Source organism: Biomphalaria glabrata, chromosome 14 (genome assembly GCF_947242115.1).
Source record: "Biomphalaria glabrata chromosome 14, xgBioGlab47.1, whole genome shotgun sequence".
In the NCBI taxonomy this organism is placed as follows: Eukaryota; Metazoa; Mollusca; class Gastropoda; family Planorbidae; genus Biomphalaria; species Biomphalaria glabrata.
In genome coordinates, this window is record NC_074724.1 from 28,636,079 (window position 1) to 28,649,300 (window position 13,222).

The 13,222-nt window shown below is 36.6% G+C and overlaps 1 protein-coding gene across 5 annotated transcripts in view; it reads right to left on the reverse strand.

Moving 5' to 3' along the window:
* LOC106052517 (nephrin) overlaps positions 1-13,222 on the reverse strand; it is a 195,777-nt gene that overhangs the window by 72,859 nt on the left and 109,696 nt on the right. For all 5 annotated transcript variants that reach the window (XM_056011050.1, XM_056011051.1, XM_056011046.1 and 2 more), the window contains exon 4: positions 8,895-9,025. The gene's annotated coding sequence lies outside the window, so the exon portion shown is untranslated. The remainder of the gene's footprint in view (positions 1-8,894; positions 9,026-13,222) is intronic.

Genomic DNA, 13,222 nt, shown 5'->3' on the forward strand with positions numbered 1-13,222 from the left:
AGTTCACACATTGCTCTGACTTACCTACACACGCGCGCGCGTTTCATAAAAAACGTTCGCACAAAAAAAAGGGTTATGAAATAACATTATGTAAATTAGGTGGTTAGTAATTTGTTACTTTTAGATATAAGAGAACAACCACAGACCTATATATTTTTACCTAGACTGGACATGGAGATCTCCACTACACAAAATTGTGAAAAAAATTCAAAGAGCTAAAACCATAGACTTATATATTAAATCTAGACTGGAAACCGGAAACAAATTCTTATCCGCGATTGATAAATTCACAGGCCTATATATATATACATTTTTATGTACGTAGCTCTTTTTTTTTTTTCAAGCTCTAAGGGAAGTCGCCCCAATCAATCTTTTCTGCCTTAGAAAAGTAATGATCTTTAGTTTTCAAAGTTTAGAAATAATGCAAAATCATTTCTCGGATTTTCTTTAGAATGGGCTATTAATCACAGAACTATATATTTACGCTAGTATATGAAGCAAATCCATTTCCTGTTAGTTTCAAATGAGATCATGTTTAAAAAATCCTAGATCGAAATAATTCATGTCTGTTATTTTAATCATCTTATGTACATTTAAATAGATTGATTACCTAGATCTTTCTAGATTATGTATCTAAAAATTGCAAAATAATAATTATGAGACGAGAGTACTCTTATTTTTTGACGTTCAATTACTAGATCGAGATCTTAAATCTAAATTATATGTTACATGGGTTTGTATTTAAAATAAAGCCTCGTTTCAACTTACAAAAAAAAATTCACGACATTTTTTGTAGTTTTAAAAGATCTCCATGTCCAGTCTAGATGCAATATATATAAGTCTATTGATATAACAAGGTATTTTGTAAAGTAGTTATAAGAAGTAAAGTTGTTGTTTTTTTCAAACCTAACCTATGTAGCATATAATATACACGATATAGATCTAGGTTTAAATTATAATGCCGTTCAATTTTATGGATGGGAAGGCATTGATAATGATCTATTTTTCTTTAAATGAACAGTATAAAAATGATTAAAAACGACTGCCTTGAAATATTTTGAATCTAGATCTAGATCTAGGATTGTCAAAAACGGCGACATATGTTGTCATCTCCATGGAAACTAAAAGGAAATGGCTTTAAACGATCAGCGTAAATATATAGTTCTGTGATTAATAGCCTATTCTATTTAAAATCCCGCAAAAGGGGATCGCATTATTTCTAAGCTTTGAAAACTAAAGATTACTACTTTTCAAAGACACAAAATAGCGATTGTCCAAGATTCAGGGCGACTTCCCAGACAGCTTGAAAAGAGTTATATACATACCGATAGGAGAAGCATTCGTTTCCGTTTTCCAGTTTTATAGTTTGTATATATATAGGTCTGTGATAACAGCGTTATTCATGATGAATGAATGCCTTTAGTGTTAGTGAAATCTGTATTCTGTGTGTGAAATTTTAGACTGGAAAGAAGACTAGTACATCATTAATTAAGCCTCTTACACGAAGCCCCGGGATGACAAGACTGAGGATCGAACTCGGGACCCTTTGAAACAGTCCAATCTACTTCCTCACCAGCTATCTATTAAAATTTGTTCTGTACAATGAAGTTTCACAATAATTAATATATATTACAATGAACTTGTCCCCCACCCCCACCCCACCGGGGGGAGCTCGCTTGAAGTGCTCACTGCAGGAGTACATAAATACTGTCAACTTTTTAATCTCTCCACTATATGTGACTATAAGACTAACGATTTTTTTGTAGACGAGACAAATAACAATTTAAAGTGAAAAAACTAACAAGAAAAACATTTAAAAATACACTTTTTCAAAAGACTATACCTTTAGTATGCAACGTAAAATAAAAATGGCTGCCTGGACGTGCGGTTTGCACGCTGGACTGTCGTTCGGATTTATCGATGGTCCCGGGTTCAAACCCTGCCCGCTGTCATCCCCCGTCGTCCTGCGGGAGGTTTGGACTAGGAAGTAAACTATCTTCAACTCTGAAGGAAAATCCGAAACATGTAAAACATTTTACAAACAAACAGACAAACAAAAAACACGATATATTTAAAAAAAAATAATTGTTTGTAATTTCTTTTTACACCACATTGAGATTTCAAGCTCGTGATATTGACACCGTCAGCAAAGCTGTCAAGTATGAATACACTCAACTCCTTTTCTCCTAATTGATGATAACATCGTTGATTTGACCTCATTAAATTAAATTAATGTTAAAATGTATAAACTTTACTTTGAGTTATATAAAAAGAGCCTGCATTCCCCTTTAATTCGATACCAAATAAAATATTTTCTGATAAACGAAAAAGTTATTCAAGGTTAATCATAACGTGGAAATGAAATAGTAATGAGCAAAATGAAGAATTCTGTCAGAATGTGGACAAATAATTACGGAGAGAAAGAGTTAAAGCAACTTTAAATTTAATAAACGACTGTGTTTTGTTTTCCTTCAAAAATTTCAATGATATAGATCGGGGCCTTTAAATCTAGACTTAGAAGACGATGCGCAAAATGTTGGATCTAGACCTAAGTCTAGTCAAGCCAAATTTATATATATTTATTTTTTTTACTTTGAAAAATTATAATGGTTAAAACTAGAGTTTTCCCCATTTGGCCAACGAGCTAGTAATTCTTTTTTCAGCGATATATATCAACTGTTAAATTTCTAGGAAAAATTGTTAAAGTTGTTTCTGAGATCAGCGTCCTGTGTCCTGGCTGGTTCCAGGTCCCATGAAGTTCTGACTTGAATAGAGGTATTGCAAAAAAAGATACAATGTAATTTTCGGCGTAATTGTATCTCTCTCAAGCTTAACAAAATTTAGGTTTAAAGTTTCAATAAAAGCGCCCTGTTTCCAAAACATAAGGATTAGATTTTTAAATACCATTAAAGACCGGGTATTCAATTTTTTTAGATTCAATGGTTGGCTAGATTTCAGAAATCTTGTAGTTTTAGCTGTAATTAGATCGTGGAAAGATAGGTCATTGTGATGGCCAGTATGCACCCTCGTTAACCTTTGGCCATTGAAACATATGAGAACATCGGACAGCTGATAGAGAAACATACCTTTCTCTTTTGAGTATTGGTGTTGTTAGAGAAACATACCTTTCTCTTTTGAGTATTGGTGTTGTGAACTTTCGTTGCTTCTAAGCTTGCCGTTAGCAACATCCGGTTCAGACATTGAGACCCACTGACTCATGGGAAGGGTATGATCTATCGAACGCCATTGTTGACACCCACAGAAGACTTGACGGAAACGAGATTGATTCTTTTTTTTTTTTTTAGTATTTCCTGTTGTTGTCCTAGGCCGCCCTCAACACTAAATTTGTAAGCGCCCCCACCCACACTCTTCCACACCCTTTCAATTGTTCAGCCCGCCCATCATTGTCGCTGACATTTATCTCCACAACTGATGACGACAAAAAACGACTGGAGTTAAAAGAGACAGTGCTCGAGGTGTCCAATTAAAACAAACTAGAACAGACACATTTCGACCGTCCTTGACCTCTTCTTCCATTGGTCAGACACGGAAGATAGACTTCGCTTAAGCGATTCCTGTTTCCGCTCTTTGCCGACGATTCCGTTTTCGACTGGTCTTTTGGTAGATCGATATCTAGTTAGGTCTAGCAGAAGTTAAAAAGGTTTATAGCTTGTGAACACAGTCGATGCTACTGTTCTCTCTTTTAAATATAGGAAATCATAAGGCGGCCTATAGATGCTATATCTTTACAAACATGCGCGTTTAAAGTGAAATGATACGCCCCTGCACTAGCAGTTATGTACCATATCTTTTATTTTTTTTTTCAAATCGAGAGTTGCCATCTAGAAAATTGTTTTCAATGTTACTCCTCGCTAAATATAAGGCGGAGCAGTCAGTCAAAGGGTGACGAGCTCAACTGCAAAGATTAATGCGGATCTGGGTTCAAGTCCCACGCATGCGCCTTGATTTATATTTGTTATTTGAGGTCTGAGTTCAACTAGCTCTAAATAGAAATCTGTGCTAAATAGGAATCTGTGCTAAATAGGAATCTGTGCTAAATAGGAATTTGTGCTAATTTAGGGAAAGTAATGGCGGCGGTATTTATCCTGGCCACAGTGCACCCTCGCTAAGTCTTGACTAGAACTGTGCTCTTTCATATGTTTACACCATATTCCTTAAAGAAAACAAACAACTTATTGGATAAGGGTCACGAGGGTATTCACTCGTTGCCGACCCTTCCCACCAGGTACTTTAACACTCCGAATAAATGGGCCTGATCTGAAATACAGAAGTGCAATAGTTGATGTCCCCAGGTTGCTAAGTATAATTAAGCCTGATAGTTTGTTATTTGTCCATTATATCAAAATAGAGAAAGGGAGAGACTTCCATATGGCCCGAATTATGTATTTATTTTTTTAGATGAAAAAGGATTTCGTTAAAAGGAAAAGAGATGTTTTTTTAAAGACTTTTTTATACCCAGATAAACCCATACTCTACTAATGTATATTCAAAGGGCATTTTCCCTCCAACTTTCATAAGAGCTCTGAAGTTGAAATGTGCTTAGGACTTAAAAGACGAGGACGAGGGAAGAATCCAATTTGGCCTCTTCAAATAAGGTTATAAAAAGGGCGACAACTGAGTCCAAATATCCTAAATGAGCCAATTTTTTTTAGCCGACTGAAGCCAAACTTTAAATAATCCAATTCTTATCTTTTTTTTTTTATTCTCTTGACGAAATGGAAGTGTGTCTTTGAGATGTGCTGCCCGGGAAGAGTGGCTGAAATTTAACCTTGAATTTTTGTTTTCTGTAAGGAATATTTTTACAATTCCTCTAGCTAGCTTGCAAGCTAGGTGGCTGCTGGACAGGTATCTCGGATGCGGCTCGTAGAAATTTGACAGTTGAAGTATATCTTTGGGAAAAGAATGACCAGCTATTTGGCTTCACTGGTAAAACTCCAGTTTAACCGTTACAATTTTTAAACGTCCAGAGAAACAGCTATCAGCTTCATAGAGGAGGAACTGTTAATATACTAGTTCAACATTAAATTATAAGAATACTGTTGTTTAGTTTTATTCTTCTTTTACTATTTGAAACATTTGCTGATGAGATATTTGTTGGATGTGTCATACATAGAGAAATGTTGATGACCTCGCGTTGCTACGTTTGACATAGAAGACTAGGAATGTTACAAATGCTTAACAATAATCATAATGATCAGATGCTTAACAATAATCATAATGATCAGATGCTTAACAATACTGATAATGATCAGATGCTTAACAATAATCATAATGATCAGATGCTTAACAATACTGATAATGATCAGATGCTTAAAAATAATCATAATGATCAGATGCTTAATAATAATCATAATGATCAGATGCTTAACAATACTGATAATGATCAGATGCTTAACAATACTGATAATGATCAGATGCTTAATCGTTTAATGCTGGTAATGATATGTGTATCACAAACTTATAAAATATGGGTTGACTAACAGAATAAAGACAATGTCATCGATTCCGAAGTTTAAGGATGAGTGCAGTATTTCAAATGACTATGTAAACCCAGTTGCGACCTATATATTCTGCCACAACTAATGCAGACAAAGCTGTTGTCCTACGAGGGTCTGTTTATTATTTTCGAAGCCTGCGCCTGTCTTCACAAAACTTATTTAAGTAACACACATTCAAATATATTCTTTTCTATATTGGTTTTGGAGGTATTACATATCCACAAGAGGAGGAGGTCGACTACAGTAATTGATGCTAATAGTTATATTTGAATGTTACTCGTAGGCTCTGGATAGTGAGGCTGCAACATTTATTTATAGAGTTAGAAATAAAATTAAGTTTGGCACCAAAGATACTTTTTAACGAAGAAAAAAAAAAGAATTTGAATGGCTCACATAATAAGTAGCTTAGTTCGTACTAAGTGATATTTAAAGAACACGGCCTCCTGAAGTGCCGGCTTGTATATCGGTAAGTGAAATGGAGCGAGTCGAATGAAGATTTAATGCATCGGCGAAAAGGATTGGGGGGGGGGGGCGGTGACGTTCTTCAAACGCTGGAGGGTTGGGATGGGGGCGGGTTCAAGCTGTTGAGCCACCTGGGAGACAAGGCGATCATTGGGGAAGGAAAAAAAAACTGTTCCGGTGAAGAGATCGGCGGTTCTCGGATTACTATGACTCGAAAGTCACTTATACCATTCTTTTTTCTTAAATAGAACGATTTCAGTGATATCGATTATTAGTATACAGCAGTGATGCCCAACCTAATTCGGCCAGCAGGCCATTTTAATTTCCGACACTCGTGTCGCACCACATCGGGCCGCATCAACGAAAAAGTACCAAAATGAATTGAAAATGTCCTGAAACTATTTAAATGCAAACATTATGGGATATTGAATGGGATATTAAAAGTTTATCTTTTTTTTCAAGCGTCGGAAAACGGCTTCAGTTCTCTACTTAAATGTGAACAACATTGTACATTGTAGCATGTTTTCTTGACATTTCACAAATCCTCAAATCTCTAGGCGTTGTTTAACAATCTTTTATTTGCGGCTCAAACCAAGAATGTCGTCATATTTTTTCATAATGCTGTTTATATGTTGTTGTTTTTTAAACAGCCAAAATTTCTTTAAAAAACAAATATCTTGGCATATTGTCATGCTCCACACAAAACTTAAAGATCCGTCCACTTTTTCTGGTAGATTCTACATTATGAGTCTCATTTCATAAACGCACAAATGTCATGGTACCCAGTGGCGTAGCAATTTTACCCCCCCCCCACAGCCCTCACTTGAGTAGGGCCCCCAAATGAGTGTCCGAAATTGGTTTTTATATTAAATATTGCGCCATTATCTCATGTCATGATGTCGAATGTCAAAATGCAGGGGCCCCTAAAGAGGTCAAGTCACCCCCCCCCGGGACCCCAAAATCCCTAGCTAGGGCCCCAAAGTAATAAAGAAACATTATTCCACCTCTTTTTGTATGGAGGGGGATTTTCAATATTTTGTGCCTACATTTCGGCGAGCCTTAGATAACCACGACGCGCGCCGGATCTGGCCAGCGGGCCGTATTTTGTGCATCACTACTATACAGTATTAAAATTGAGTTTTGTTTATTACACATAATTCTTATGTTAAAAATGTATTCCTATTGGTATGGATCATTGAAAAAGGTAGGGGAATACTAAAAAAAAATGAAATTGAATTTTTTTAAAAATTAGAAACCCATGGATCTAGTACTTACATTAATGAATCTAGTTTTGTTGTTTATTCTAAATCAGCTTCTTAGTATCCATAACTATTTTATCGTATACGCTTTTTATATTCAAAATTAAGGACTTTTTTATTTCAAGAAATATTTGGGGGCGGCTAAGTGACACTATAATTGCCAGGATAATTTTACGATCATGTAATACGATTCTGAGTTGGCCGCTTTTTTTTATATAATGAATATTAAGATTTGGTTTAAAAAATAAAGGTTCAGAATACATTTTTTTATTGTTATTTATCAAATTGAGTTTGTCTCGATTCTAATTAAATGTCCTGATTTTTTTGCCTTAGATTTTATTCATTGGAGATGTCTGAGTTTAGTTACAAAGCTTATTGAGTCGAAATGTAATTTAAAACAAAGTAATTGAAATCTAGAAATAAACATATTTAAATATTAATGAAAATGGACAAATTGAAATAGAGGCTATTTAGAAAGAGGAAGTGATTAGGTCAAGGTTGACGAATCTTTAAGGGAGAACAATGTCTCTTTAATAAGGGTCAGTACAAATATAACCAAAAATACAAGTTACTGTTATTAGGGGGAAAAAAGGTCGTCGTATAAAGTGGTCAGCAGAACTTTGACCGATATCCAAAAAAAGAAGAATTTCACAAACAAAAAATAAGGTTAGAACTTTTAGCTAACCCTTATAAAGAAGAACCGATGGGTCTCGGGTTCGAATCCTGGTGAAGACTTGGATTTTTTTAATTTTGGGATCTTTAGTGCGCCCCAAAGTCCAGCCACCTCTCCTAGGGTACCTGACATTGGCTGGGGAAAAGCAAAGGTGCTTGGTCGTTGTGCTGGCCACATGACACCATCGTTTACCGTGAACAACAGAAACAGATGACCTTTACATCTTCTGCCCTGTAGACCGCATGGTCTGAGAGGGGAACTTTGTTTTTTTTTAAGAAAGAAGAACTCAGAATGGGGACAAATGTTGTATGCATGAAATAATCTCTTCATGTTGATCTACCTGTGAATCACGTCCACAACACCCCCCCCCCACCTTCATAGCATTGTAACATTCCTTTTCATTTATTTATTTTCTTCACGTAGAACATCCCGCAAAACACACACCCAGACTGTATCTTCCTTACAACTAGGTAGGCCACTGGCCGAGCTTTGCATGAGGTTGGCGGGACATGTCTTCTGACAAAATGAATTACGGCACATCCAAGAGTTGCGATGGCATGGAGGACAATACAACGAAAGCGCATACAGGGACGTCCTCGTATGACTTGGCGCCACACTTTCATGGAGGACCTCAGAGCAGTGGACATCAGGTGGAAAGAGGTTTCAGACGTTTCCAGAGACAGATCTTTATGGAGACAGCTTACCACTGACTATTCCGCTACTTTCTTTCTGATACGTTCAGAATATGTCTAGAGGAATTTAAACTTACACAAGCAAGCCTCCGCAAGCACACACACGCGATAACACACACACACACGATAACACACACCCCACACACACACACACACATATGTGCATATATATATATATATATATAAAGAGAGAGAGAGAGAAAGAGAAAGAGAGAGAGAGAAAGAGAGAGAGAGAGAGAGAAAGAGAGGGAGAGAGAGAGAAAGAAAGAATTGTAGGTTAAAAACTTACCAATAGTCTGTGAGTTCCACAAATATCATCAATGTCAGTGAAACCAGTCTGCTGGGACAGTACATCCTTACAGCTTGTGGGCTAGTCCAGGACTCAGTTCAACGACACTTAACGCTTGCTCCAAAGAACAGCTGAGAGAGTAGAAACAAAAAAAAGCGCAGTATGAGCAACTCAGTCTAGAATGTTCTCAAGGTCATCCTAATCAGTGCTAGATACTATCCCATTACATTGTGGTTCTCAAAGTTTTGACCATCGCACGCCCAAAAATGAAAAAAATCAACAACATTTGTTGAACTTAATCAAGATCAGAACTCGGAACAACGTAACACACTGTTAGGCAACGCAAGTACAAAGCAGCAGTCCATGACTTCCAATAAAATAATATATCAGAGATGTGTACACTCACTTCAATCATATCTATATATTACATTTTATAGGCCTATATATGTATATATAGAGAGTGAGAGAGAGAAATAAATAGATAGATATATAAGATGATAGAAGATAGATAGATAGATAGATAGATAGATAGATAGATAGATAGATAGATAGATAGATAGATAGATAGATAGACAGACAGACAGACAGACAGACAGACAGACAGGCAGACAGACAGACAGACAGACAGACAGACAGACAGACAGACAGACAGATAGATAGATACATACATACATACATACATACATACATACATACATACATACATACATACATACATACATACATACGACAGACAAGACAGACAAGACAGACAAGACAGACAGACAGACAGATAGACAGACAGATAGATAGATAGATCCTCGTCCTTTCCTGTATCAGACGTTGTATTCGCTTCTTATTAAGCTCGCCGTTTCATCCTTCTATTTAAATCCCTTGTCACCTTTACACTTTTAGCACTGGCGATGCATCGAGACCCTTTATCCCCTTTTCTCCAAAGACATTCTGCCAACTCTCCTCCTGAACAACCCGCTACCTGCCGTAAATCTGACGTCTGCTATTGCTTCATCTCAAAACATTCACTCATGAAACAACTTAGAACAGTAATTATAACGAAACAAAATAGCTCAGCCTTGGGTGTTGTGTAGTCACAGAAGTGATATCGATACTATCGATTACAAGAAAAACTATGTAAAAAACAAAAACTGAATAATCGATTATTTCAAGGAATTGACATTTAGCTGCAATCCAGCGATTCCTAAACCGTCTATCTTACTGTATGGTACACGTTATTTTCCCTCAGATTAAGTTGAAACTTCGCACAGTCATTCAATGGTATAGACAAGGCATGAATCAATACAAATAAAAGTAGCCAATTAAACAATTAATTACTGGTAATAATTATTTTGTTTGATACCAACAAGGGAAACAAATGCTGAATATTCACAGATGTGGCTAAATTTGTTGGGTTTAGCCCCCTTAAATAAATGTTAACGCTATTTCTCCCTCACTCATTCTTCGATCAACTTGATATTTTAAACATTTATTTCTAGTACCTAACAAAACACGAATCAAGAAACAAAATTAGTCAATTAGTCAATTAATTATTGGTAACTAATTAGCGGAGTTCTTCCACTTAAGAAAAGCTTTTCATTACTTCTTTTTTACATGGAATTTTATTTTTTCGCAATACTTCTAAAGTTCTGAGGTTGCTACTCCCGAATTTCTTCCGAGTATCGTACCATTCATCTTTTAACGACTTTTGCATGACAAAAACAGGCCCGCTTGGTTAACACAAACAACATAACAACAATATTACGACAATCAACTGTCCATCGCATTTTAAACCAGTGCCTTTCTTTTCTTTATGTGACTTAACTAGAGATCAGTGGCTTAGCTAGGGTGGGGGGAGAAGGGGAGGGGGAGAATCTGAAAATCCCCCCGGGCCCCCACTTGAGCCCCATAATGAGTGTTTTTTTACATTAAATATTACGCAAAATGCAGGGGTCCCCAAAGAGGTCAAGCCCCCCCGGCCCCACCCCCCAATGATGAAAAATTCCAAGTTACGCCCCTGCTGGATATTAAATTTAAAAAAAATAAGAATGGATATTGCGATGTAGACGCCAGAATAATGCATTTCTGCAGCTTAGAATGCAAAAAATTGTTCGGAGCAGAGCTCCGATAGAGACCCTTGCCATGCATCATCAAACACCTTAGCTGTTTAAAAGGGGAGGGGAGGGGGTGAACGTAAATTGTTTGGTTTAGAAGGGAGCGTAGGGTGTCACTAGGAAACTGAGAAACGCTGCCTTTAAACTATTCCTGATGCCTAAAAGCCAGGTGTAAGCAACCTCTAAATCTATTTCATTTTATTCCATTTTTATATTAAGATCTTAAATAATTAACTTTTGTTTTTGTTGCCTAATTTAAAACAAAACTTGGGGGGGGGGGGGAATGAAAAAACAAAACAAAAAAAAAAAACAAATGCTTGTTACATTGAGAATGAATGGTTCATATGGATTCAAAATTAAGCAAAACTCGAATGAATAACAACAAAAAATTTCCGTTGATCTATCTGGAATTTTTGTCCCTTAGTCCTGTGTATGAGTGCGTGCACATGCATATATAGTGTTACGTTGTGGGCGTCTGTGTGTGTATATGTTCTACAGTTAGCTTTCCACATATCACGACCAGCATCTTTGCTTGGCGAAGACAAAATTCAAAATACATATTTGCGCATTCATTTTTTTTTTCCTTCTTGGGAGAATGTATCATAAGGGGGCGTAACTCGCATATCATATATCTGCCATCGAAGACCGGCGTGGTGTCACGTCTGCGATATTTCTGCTGGCGACGGAAATAAATTGCTAGACTTAACTATTGGACAAAACATATTATTGTTATTGACAAGATCGTTAACAATCCTTTAAAGTGCATTTTAAAATACAATGTACAGCTTTCTAGTTTATCAATATTCGCGCATTTTTTTCACGCTTCGAATGCAACCACAAATTTTAAAAGATGGTGAGTTTTAGTTTTTAAAACCAATAGAGTTACTGAGTTAATGTTGATGCCTATTAATAGCAAATAAATATATTGAATGAAACTAAAATGATAACTGGGGCTGAGACGGGGTATTTAGATTGTAGAAGAGTGACTCGGTCCATTTAGTGATAGGCTAAAAGAGAGGGGGCCATTGGCGCCAGTGTTATGACATGTCAGTACCAATTTTAGTAGACATCTCTCAAACGCTGAAGGTTGAATGGTTCCCATGTTTTTTACAACACTGTACTGCTAATGATAGTCTCAGGGGGCGGATCGAAAACTTGAGAATTACTTGGATTGGAAAAGCTGGATCAGAAAATACCATTTTATTTGAAATGACATTGGGCAGACGTCATTGTTAGAAAGCGTACGGATTATAGAAGTAAAAAATGTTAAGTTCCCCCTTTCAGACCCTTGCGATCTATAGGGCAGATGATGTTAAGGTCATGTGTTTCTTTGGCCAAGGGTTAACGGGCAGGGTGTTATGTGGCCAGCACAACGACCAACCGCCTTTACTTTCCCCAAATATAGGAACCCATTAGAGTTGGGTGGAAGCCTTAAAAATTTCGAAATTCAAAATGCCAGTCTTCATAATAATTCGAACCTAGGACACAAGATTCAAAAGCCCAGCGCTTCAACATTCGGCCACCTCGTCCCCGGTGAAAGAAATTAGAGATTAAAGAAAAGATCATCTGAAAATTGTTCTTTGGGCTAAAAATGCTGCCAATATTCAAGATTTTCTGCTAAAACTATTTTGTTACTTATCGATCAAGGTATGAAAATTTGGCAGGTAACGAAGCCTGAGGATTAGACGAAATAAAAAGAAGTGATCAAAACTACGTCTAACGCCTAGATCTAATCAAATCTGACAGTCGTAAGTATCATTCTGTTAAATAACCCTCATCTCTCACAAAGATAACGACAATATGATATTTGAAATAGGTCTAATGAAGTAACAATGTAACAACAATGACGTAATAGGCAAATATCGGGGGGGGGGGGAAAGAAGAAAAAACAAACTCTCGGAACCAAAAATCCAAACGTGATGATGACGTCATAAAGAAACACCATTAGGCATAGCGGAGAAAGAATGGAGCCTGAAAGTTGTCGATGATCCAAAAAGGCGTCATGAAAAGATATGTGCGAGACGAGACCTGCAGCAGACGTCAGCTGTTTCTAACAAGTCTTTCAAGTTGGAACTGTTGCTTCTTTTAAGAGTTTCGTCGAAGTAAAATTAAAATAAAAAAGAATACACCGTAGATCTCCGTATTTTTTTTTTTACATAAGTTTGATACAGTTACACAGTATCCTGAAGAAGGGAGGAGATGGTTCTCAAAGTTCTCAATACT